This window comes from Prionailurus bengalensis, chromosome C2 (genome assembly GCF_016509475.1).
Source record: "Prionailurus bengalensis isolate Pbe53 chromosome C2, Fcat_Pben_1.1_paternal_pri, whole genome shotgun sequence".
Classification (NCBI taxonomy): domain Eukaryota; kingdom Metazoa; phylum Chordata; class Mammalia; order Carnivora; family Felidae; genus Prionailurus; species Prionailurus bengalensis.
This window is the reverse complement of record NC_057350.1, coordinates 3,123,283-3,132,757: the sequence shown is the minus strand read 5'-3', so window position 1 is coordinate 3,132,757 and position 9,475 is coordinate 3,123,283.

The following is a 9,475-nucleotide window of genomic DNA, read 5'->3' as shown; positions in this document are numbered from 1 at the left end:
ACAGGAGTGGCCAGAGGGTGGAAGGGGAGGCGGAGTCCCAGGGCTTGCAGGCCGGCCAGGACGGAACTTTCTGCTGGAACTTACTGCCTCGTGCTGCAGGGCCCTCGGAAGGTTTCAAACTAGGGAGTTTTTGATCATGCTCTGAATTATTTTATCTTGGCATAATTTCTGACTGTCATAAAAGTGCCAAGAATAGAAGAATTCCCAGATACTCGCCCAGATTCCCAAACATTCAACTTTTACTAACGCCTGCAATCTGTAACTATGATCTTATTTGGAAATAGGCTCTCTGAGTATATAACCAACTTAAGAGGTCGTACTGGATAAGGAGAAGGGGCCGTGCTAAATCCAATATGACCCGTGTCCTTGTAAGAAGAGAGAAATTTGGGCACATTCACAGACAGAAGGCTCTGTGAAGACAGAGGCAGAGATTAAAGTCATTCTGGCACAAGATGAGGGACCATGCAGCCCCCAGGAGCTGAAGGCTGCAGGAAGGACCCTCCCCCAGAGCCTGCAGAGAGAGCGTGGGCTTTCGGGCCCCTTGATTTCAGACTTCTAGCCTCCAGGAGTGAGAGACAAGAAATTTGTGTTGTGGGGCGCCTGGGTGGCGCAGCCCGTGGGGCGTCCGACTTCAGCCAGGTCACGATCTCACGGTCCGGGGGTTCGAGCCCCGCGTCGGGCTCTGGGCTGATGGCTCAGAGCCTGGAGCCTGCTTCCGATTCTGTGTCTCCCTCTCTCTCTGCCCCTCCCCCGTTCATGCTCTGTCTCTCTCTGTCCCAAAAATAAATAAACGTTGAAAAAAAAAATTAAAAAAAAAAAAGAAATTTGTGTTGTTTTAAGCCATCTGAGTTTGTGGTCATTTGCTATGAGGTCCAAGTACTAAAAATTTGGGGGGGTGGGCACCTGGGTGGCTCAGTCGGTTGAGCGTCCGACTTCAGCTCAGGTCATGATCTTGCATTTCGTGGGTTCGAGCCCCGCGACGGGCTCTGTGCTGACAGATTGGAGCCTGGAGCCTGGTTTGGATACTGTGTCTCCCTCTCTCTGCCCCTTCCCTGCTCATTCTCTCTCTTTCTCTCTCTCAAAGAATAAACATTAAAAAGAGTTAATTAAAAAAAAATTTTTTTAATTTTGACATAATTTTAGACTGTCAGAAAAGTGGCAAGAATATTCCCAGATGCCCTTCATTCAGATTTCAAAATTTTAACTTTTTAAAAAAAAATTTGTTTTTAAATAATCTCTACACCCAACATGGGGCTTGAACTCACGACCCCAAGATTAAGAGTTGGTTAAGAGTCTGGCTTGATTTTGGCTCAGGTCATGATCTCATGGTTCGTGAGGTGGAGCCCTACATCAGGCTCTGCACTGATGGCAGGGAGTCTGCTTGGGATTCTCTCTCTTCCTCTCTCTCTGCCCCTCCCCTGCCAACAAATAAACTTAAAAAAAAAAAAAAAAGAGTTGCCCGCTCTACCGACTGAGCCAGTCGGGTGCCCCCAAATATTAAACTTTTATTGTATTTTCTTCATACTTCTGTCTCTGTCCCTGTCTCTCTCTAATATGAATCTAAGTCTGTGCCACTTATCTATCATCTAACTGTCTGGTTTTTCTGAATGGTTAAGATTAAGCTGCAGACAGTTTCCCGTGACCCCTGGCGACTTGTGTCTATTTATGAAAAACAAAGAACTGTTTTCCATAACCATAGTACAACTGCCAAAATCAAGACGTTAAGCTAAAACTGCTTTAAAAAAATTGTCTTTTTAGAATGTTGAGTGTTTTTTTAAAATGTTTATTTTTGAGAGAGAGAGAGTGCAGGCAGGGGAGGGGCTGGGGCGGGGGGGGGGGGGGAGACAGAGGATCGGAAGCAGGAAGCAGGCTCTGTGCTGATAGCAGTAAGCCTGAGGTGGGGCCTGAACTCACGAACCGCAAGATCATGACCTGAGCCGAAGTTGGATGCTCAACCGACGACTGAACCACCCAGGCACCCCTAAAAAAATTAAGTCTTTAAAAAACAACCAAACCAACCAACCAACCAACCAAACAAAAACCACACAACAAAAACCAAAAAAAACTTACCATTGATACAAATCCATGACCTAATCAACAGACCTCACTCAGTTTGCCTGTCACAGCAAAATCCCGGACCTCGCCGCACCCAGTGGCCGTGCCCTAGAGCCATTTGTTGGACTGAGACGTGGGTGTCTTTGAAGTGTGCAGGCCAGACGTTTTATAGAATGTCCCTGGTTCGTGAGACGTTGTTTCCTCAGGATTGGCCCCAGTGGGGGTTGGGGGGGGTGCCTCCTGCTGGAAGGCGCTGGAATGACAAGAGCGAGTGATGTGAGTGACATGACTGCCGGAGTGGGTGCCTGCGTGTCCCATCTGGCCACGTGCACTTTGCATTCTCCACTCTAAACAAATGGTTTTTCCCCTTCACAACTAGTAAGAATCCCTACGGAGATACTTTGGAAACACCCGGTAAACTTCTCAAACTCGCACTCTCCGATTTAAGCTTCCCTGCATAGTCTGCCTGAATCGGTTTCTATGAAAATGGTTGCCAAGGGGCAATTCTAACCCCTGACTCTTCCTGCATCTGTCGTGTGGCATTCCACTACGGCATATCACGTGCCTGTTCATGTATTTGTTCCAGTTTGGATTCACGGACCCTTTTTTTTTTTTTTTTTAAGCGTCCATTCTACCACGGAAAGTGCACAGCCAATCGTTTTTAGTACCCAAGCACTAATATTTGGTGTTCAGAGCCGTACAGCCGCCCCCACAATTCAGTTTTCACATTTGTGTCACTCCAGAGAGACCCTGTGCCCCTCCCTGGCTGCCGCTCCCCTGGCACCCGCCTGGCAGCCCCAGGTTGAGCCACCGACTGGGTGGCTACTGTGGTGGGAAATGGTGGTGGACTCGGGAAGCCTCGCCTTGTCACACGGGCTATTCGTCTTTCGCTATCATTGCTTTGATGCTGAAATGGCCCCAGATCAGGAATCAAGCTGGACCCTGTGTCCTTTCGTCATTTCCCCGTTGTGCCTTTCACCGCCTCTATTTTCTGTCCCACGAGGCGTTTCGGGCCCATGATGAGTCTTCGCCCCAGCCCTGGGATGGGACATTTCTCCAGGGGCTCCTTTTGCAGGCTGAACAGTACCCTCCCCAAATTCTTCTGCTGGGGTCCCAACCCCCGTACCTAAGAACGGAACTGTGTTTGCAGGTAGTCTTTAACAAGGTGACGAAGCAAAAATGAGGCCATTAGGGGGACCAACCTTTGGTCAGGCTCCTCTGGGCCTCCTCTCCACTAGCCCCCCGCCCCCTGGCTTGGGCCTGCCTAGGCAGGTTTTAGCAGGAATCTGCTAAGTCAGTTTATAGACAGACACCTCCCCTCCCCGCAGGTAATCACTCTCAGCACTTGATCCGGTGCCTCAGCCACCCCCACCCCGACCTCTGTGTGCAAGTCCTTGGTCTGCCTCCAGCAAGCATCTCCCCAGCCCTGATGCCCCAGCACGGACACCCCCTGTTCCCTGGCTGTCAGCCCCCAGCCGTCCTTGTATTTGCAACCGGGCCCAACTCTCTCCTTACTGAAATATGCCCACGGCAAGAGTCTGGAAGGAACAGTCCTCCTTACCAGGGCGTCTGGCTGGCTCAGTCGGTAGAGTGACTCTTGATCTTGGGGTCTGGCGAGTGGGAGTTCAAGCCCCATGTTCGGCATAGAGATTACTGAATATTAAAAACAAGAAACCTTTCTTCCCATTTGATCCAGTGTCAGAAAAATCGTTTCCTTTAAGAAGGGGGCCCTGGCTCAAACCACACGCATGTGCGTCTCATAGTTCTGGAGGCCGGAGGCCCAAGATAAGGCCCAGGCCTGGTGGGAGCTCTTTTTCTGCCTCCTGCACATGGTGGGGGGCGGGTAGGGAACACACTGTTTTGTGTCTCTTCTTCCGAGGGCACGCGTCCCGTCACCTCCTAATACCCTCGCGGTGGGGCTCAGGTCTTCAACATACACGGTTTTGGGGGGACAGGGGTGGGGGGGAGACACGAGCATTCAGTCTATGGCACAATCCGACTGGTGTCCTTCTAAGAAGTGGGAGAGACAAAGGGCTGCGCTCACACAGGGAGAAGGCGGCGTCTGCACGCCCAGGAGACAGGCTCCGGAGGAACCAGCCCTGCCCACACCCTTGACCTCAGACTTCCAGAATGGGAGAGAATAGGTGTCCACGGAGGGGGCGTTTGCCGCGGAAGCTCCCGGGTCCCGCAGGGCCACAAGACATCAGAAGGGTTCGCAGCTCAGGAAGAGGCAGGTGACGGCCCGCCAGGGAAGGTGTGAGCACTTCCGGGAGATTCAGGACGGAAGGGGCGGGGCCTTCCAGGCACCTGCCGGGCGGCGGGGAGAAAATGTCCCGCCAGGGTGACAAAGCAAAGGGCAGCGGCAGAAGCGGCGTCTCCCTCTCCCCACCCCCAGTTCCAGGTCTCAGGGCCAAATTTGAGTTTGTTTATGGTGTGCATCTCCACAATGTGGATAATACCCTGCACTTCTTTGCCTTGAGTCATGAACTTCAGACGATACCTGTTTAATTTCATTTTTGACAGTACTTTCTTTTTTCAAATTTTGTAATCATTTTGTAATTCAGCGCTGATTGTACAAGACGGTCCAAAAGGCTTAAATTTACAGCTCGATTTGGTCATGTGAACTGCCTTCGACACACGTGAGCTAACATGTGCACCGGGGCTGACATGCATTTTGGAAGAGCTCACACAGAAGCAGCTGCTTTTTCAATAAACTTGGCCAGGGGCGCCTGGGTGGCTCAGTCGGTTGAGCGTCCGACTTCGGCTCAGGTCATGATCTCACACTCCGTGAGTTCGAGCCCCGCATCAGGCTCTGTGCTGACAGCTCGGAGCCTGGAGCCTGCTTCAGATTCTGTGTCTCCCTCTCTTTCTCTGCCTCTCCCCTGTCTCAAAAATAAATAAAAATATTTTTAAAAATTAAAAAAAAATAAACTTGGCCAGGTTCACGTCTTGGGCAGTCCGCCTCCGCCATAGCCACGTGAGGTTAGGGTATGGTATCTAAACGATTAAAATAAATGCTATGTGTTGTTCCAGTAACTTTTTATTTGTAAGTTTTATTGATAACAATTCAAATACTGTGTCATCACCCATTGAAACTGTACGGTTTGGTGACTTTTGGTACATTCACAGAGCTGTGCGACTGTCACCGGTCAATTCTAGATCATTCATATCACCACAGGCAGAAGCCCTTATTGGCCACTTGTGCATCTTCCTTGGAGAAATGTCTATTGGCATCCTTTGCCCCCGTTTTTTTATTAATTAAAAAATTGTTAACGTTTATTTATTATTAGACAGAGCACGAGTAGGGGAGGGGCAGAGAGAGGGGAGACAGAATCTGAAGCAGGCTCCAGGCTCTGAGCTGCCAGCACAGAGCCCGACGCGGGGCTTGAACTTACGAACCATGAGATCCTGACCTAAGCTGAAGTCGGACACTTAACTGACTGAGCCACCCAGGCACCTCATCCTTTGCCCCCTTTTAAACTGGGTTGTCTTTTGTTGTTAAGAGTTCTTTACATATTCTGGGGCCCTTGTCAGGGTTTGCAAATATTTCCTCCCATTAAGTGGGGTGTCTTTTCACTTTCTTGATAGTGTGTTTTGATGCACAAAAGTGCATCGATTCATCTGTTTTGATAAACTGCAATTTATACACACGTGTTTTTTCTTTTGTTGCTCGTGCTTTTGGTGTCATATGTGAGACACCATGGTCAGATTCAAGTCATTAAGATCTTCCCTAAGTTGTCTTTGGGGTTTCATGATTTTTTTTTGTTTTTTTACAAATCAGCCATTTATTCATTTATTTACTTATTCTAAAGTTTATTTATTTAGAGAGAGAGTGCGTGCGTGCCCAAGCAGGGTAGGGGCAGAGCGAGAAGGAAGAGAGAAAATCTGAAGCAGGCTCTGTGCTGTGAGCACAGAGCCTGATGTGGGGCTCGAATTCATGAACCGTGAAATCATGACCTGAGCCAAAGTCAGACGTTCAACTGATGAGCCACCCAGGCACTCCAGAAATCAGCCATTTTTTTAAAAGTTTATTTATTTTGAGAGAGAGAGAGAAGGGGAGGGGCAGAGAGAGACGGAGAAAGAGATCCTAAGCAGGCCTCCACGCTGCCTGACGTGGGGCTTGAACTCACCAACCGTGAGATCCTGACCTGAGCTGAAACCAAGAGTTGGACACTCAACCGACTGAGCCACCCAGGGGCCCCCATGATTTGAATTCTTATATGTAGGTTTCTGATCCATTTTGAGTTAATATCTTGTAGACGGCGTGGGCTAAGAATCCAACTTCTTTCTCCTTTTGCATGTAGATAACCAGTGGTCCCAACACCATTTGTTGAAAAGACTGTTCTTTTCCCGTTGACTAGTCTCAGTGCCCTCATCAAAATCAACTGACCAAAGAAGTAAGGGTTTCCTTCTGGGCCCTCAATTCTGTTCCATCGATCTTCAATGTCTCCCCTTGTGCCAGCACCACACCATTTTTACTACTGTAACTAAGTTTTGAAATCAAGAAGTACAAGTCTTCCAGCTTCGTTCTTTGAGATTTTCTTGGCTGATATTTAGAGGCCGTTAAAATTCCCTTTGAGTTTTAGGCTCAGCTTTTCTATTTCTGCAAAAAGGCTGTTGGGACTGTGATAGGGATTACGGGGGATCTGCAGCTGCCATGGGGGCGTATTGCCATCTTAACAACGTTAAATATTCCAATCTGTGAACACAGGATGAGACCGTTGGGGTCTTGTTTAGTTCCTTTCGGCAAAGTTTTGTCATTTTCGCTACACGGGTCTTGTAGTCCCTTGATTAAATTTATCCTTTCATTCCTTTTGATGTGGGGAGTAAGTCTTCTGGTCCATGAACATGGGATGCCGATTTAGGTCTACCTTACTTCTTGCCACAAGGTTCTGTCACGTTCAGCGTCTCAGTTTTACACTTGCTGTTTTTCACACCACCTGTCAGCTCTTCACTTTGTCACGCAGACCCGGTTGGGTTCCTAGTGGCCCACGTACTTGTCCTCTCCACTCACCCGCGTTCCACCTTCGGTAACTGGCAGCATTGCAACCAACGACGACTAACTGTTACGGAGCACCTACAGAGCACGTGCCGGGCACTGTTTGAGAACTTTGCCTGAATCAACAAACGGAATCCTCACAATGTAATCGTCACCTCACAGAGGAGAAAAGTGAGGCACAGAGAGGCCGAGTGACCTACCCAACATCTAGCTCCAGTGGTGAGCAGAGCCAGGATTTGGACTTGCATCTCTGCTGCTTTTCCCCAATGAACTTGTTCCCTGCACCCCCCCCCGCCCCCCCCGGCCATGTGACGGCAATCAACCTGACCTTGGGATGTGTCAGGCTGGACCACGTGAAAATGCTGATGTTTGATCTTATTTGACCTATAAACAATGGCAATTTCATGTGATTTGGAAAAAAAAAAAAAAAGACGTGGGATTTGAAACAGGTGCCTGAATATTTGTCCCCCAGGTGTGGGTGGGGCTGTTCCGAGCCTCATGTGCTCCCCAAGGAAGGTCCAGCTGTGAGGGAGCCAAGTATACCCGGACGTGCCTGGAATCTTCTGAGCAAAAGAATGCAGTCCGTCCTGGGACGGGGCCCGGTTCTGGGGACGAGAGCTCTATGTGCTGTAACGTTAACTCCCAAGGGGACGAACGGTGGGTCCCCTCCCTGAGAGCCACCTTGCACTGCCCAGGAGGCGTCCGGCCTGTCGGAACCCACCACGAGGGACGGGCAACTGGGCTGCCGGATCCCGGGCCAGGAAGAGACTTTGAGCTCCAGTGTCTGAACTTTGAGGGGAAAGGTGATTCGGCTCCGGATGATTCCTCTCTGGGGGATCTGACGTGGGAGGAGAGTTGTATTTTCCTGGTTCCAGAAGTTTTAGATCCTGGCTTTGTTCTCACTTGGTCTCTGGCACTTCCTCCAGGAAGAGAAGACCCCTGGACAGGGGTCTGGGTGTCATGTGACACTGTGTGTGTGTGTGTGTGTGTGTGTGTGTGGCCTCAGCCTTGCCTGCAGGGTGGCCCTGGAGGCCAGTACTGCACGGGGCTCGCCTGTTCAAAACCCTCTTGGGGCAGAAGCCACCTGTCTGTGGAACCAAGAGGAGCCCCGGGAGCAGTGGATGAGACAAGGGCAGCCGGGATGAGGGCTGGTCCCTCCCCAGACCACTTTGGGCCACCAACGGCTCCTCCTCAGTGGGCTGAGAGGGAACACAGAGGAATACCGGGAGGAGGAGTGACATTCCTTAAAATCCAGTATCTCGTCTCCCCGGGGAAGTAACACCCCCCCCCCGGGGATGCCGCCGCACCTGCCCCTGTGCTCACTGTGCCCTCCCTCTGCTGGGAGAAGCGTGGCGGTGTCTGATCGGTGGGTGACGGGCTGACCCTGACCTGTTGGTGCTTGCCCCGCACACAACACGGATCCGTCTCAAAGGTGCAAACTTGGGGACCTCTTTTCCCTCCTCGCCAGCCTGGCAGAAGGCGGCCATCCTGGAGACTGGGTGTCCTGGGACTGTGCCGAGGTCACACCATGGCGGGAGGTGGTGGTACAGGTTCTCTGGGCCTGAAAACCCAAACCCGTGTCCTCTAGGCAGCTTTATCAGATAGACTTGACGGTGAGTGGAGGGCGAGTCGAGAGGTCAGGGTCGTGTTTCAGCAGCACAGCCTACAGCCTACGGGACCCTGGAGCATCCACGGGGGCATCCGCCCCCACCGTTCCCTCTGCGTGGAGGCGCTGTTCCCACCGCCCTCCTTCCTCCTCCTGCTCTCCCAGCCAGTAAAGTGGGCGGAGGTACCCCCACTTTATCCCTTTCTCGCCGCGGTGACACCTGAAGCTGCAAATTGCAAGTCGGCTGTGTCCCAAACACACGGAACGCTGCACACGAGCCGAGCAGGGGCAGGACAAGTTACACAGAAAGATTCCGTCCATGGGGCACCTGGGGGCTCAGTCAGCTAAGAGTCCGACTTGGGCTCAGGTCATGATCTCGCGGTCCGTGAGTTCGGGCCCCGCGTCGGGCTCTGCGCTGACAGCTCGGGGCCTGGAGCCTGCTTCGGATTCTGGGTCCCCCCCCTCTCTCTGCCCCTCCCCTGCTCATGCTCTGTCTCTGTCTCTCTCTCAAAAATAAACATTAAAAAAAAAATAAAGATTCCATTTGCGAAAAATTTAAAAACTGGCAAAATAGCAATGTTTGATGAAGCTTACGGAGATCGTAACGACAGAACAACCGAGAGCGGGTTTCCTCTAGGAAGAGAAGAGCTTTGTGCGCGAGGGCCCATGGGGGACAGGGGGCTGGCGGGGAGCTCACTTGGGTGGCACCTGCTCCTTGTTTTTGGCGCTTTGCCGTACACACCCTGCGGCCCATCCACGAGAACCATGACAAGAAAAAAAAAGAAAAAGAAGTCGCACCAGATCCGGTCACCGGG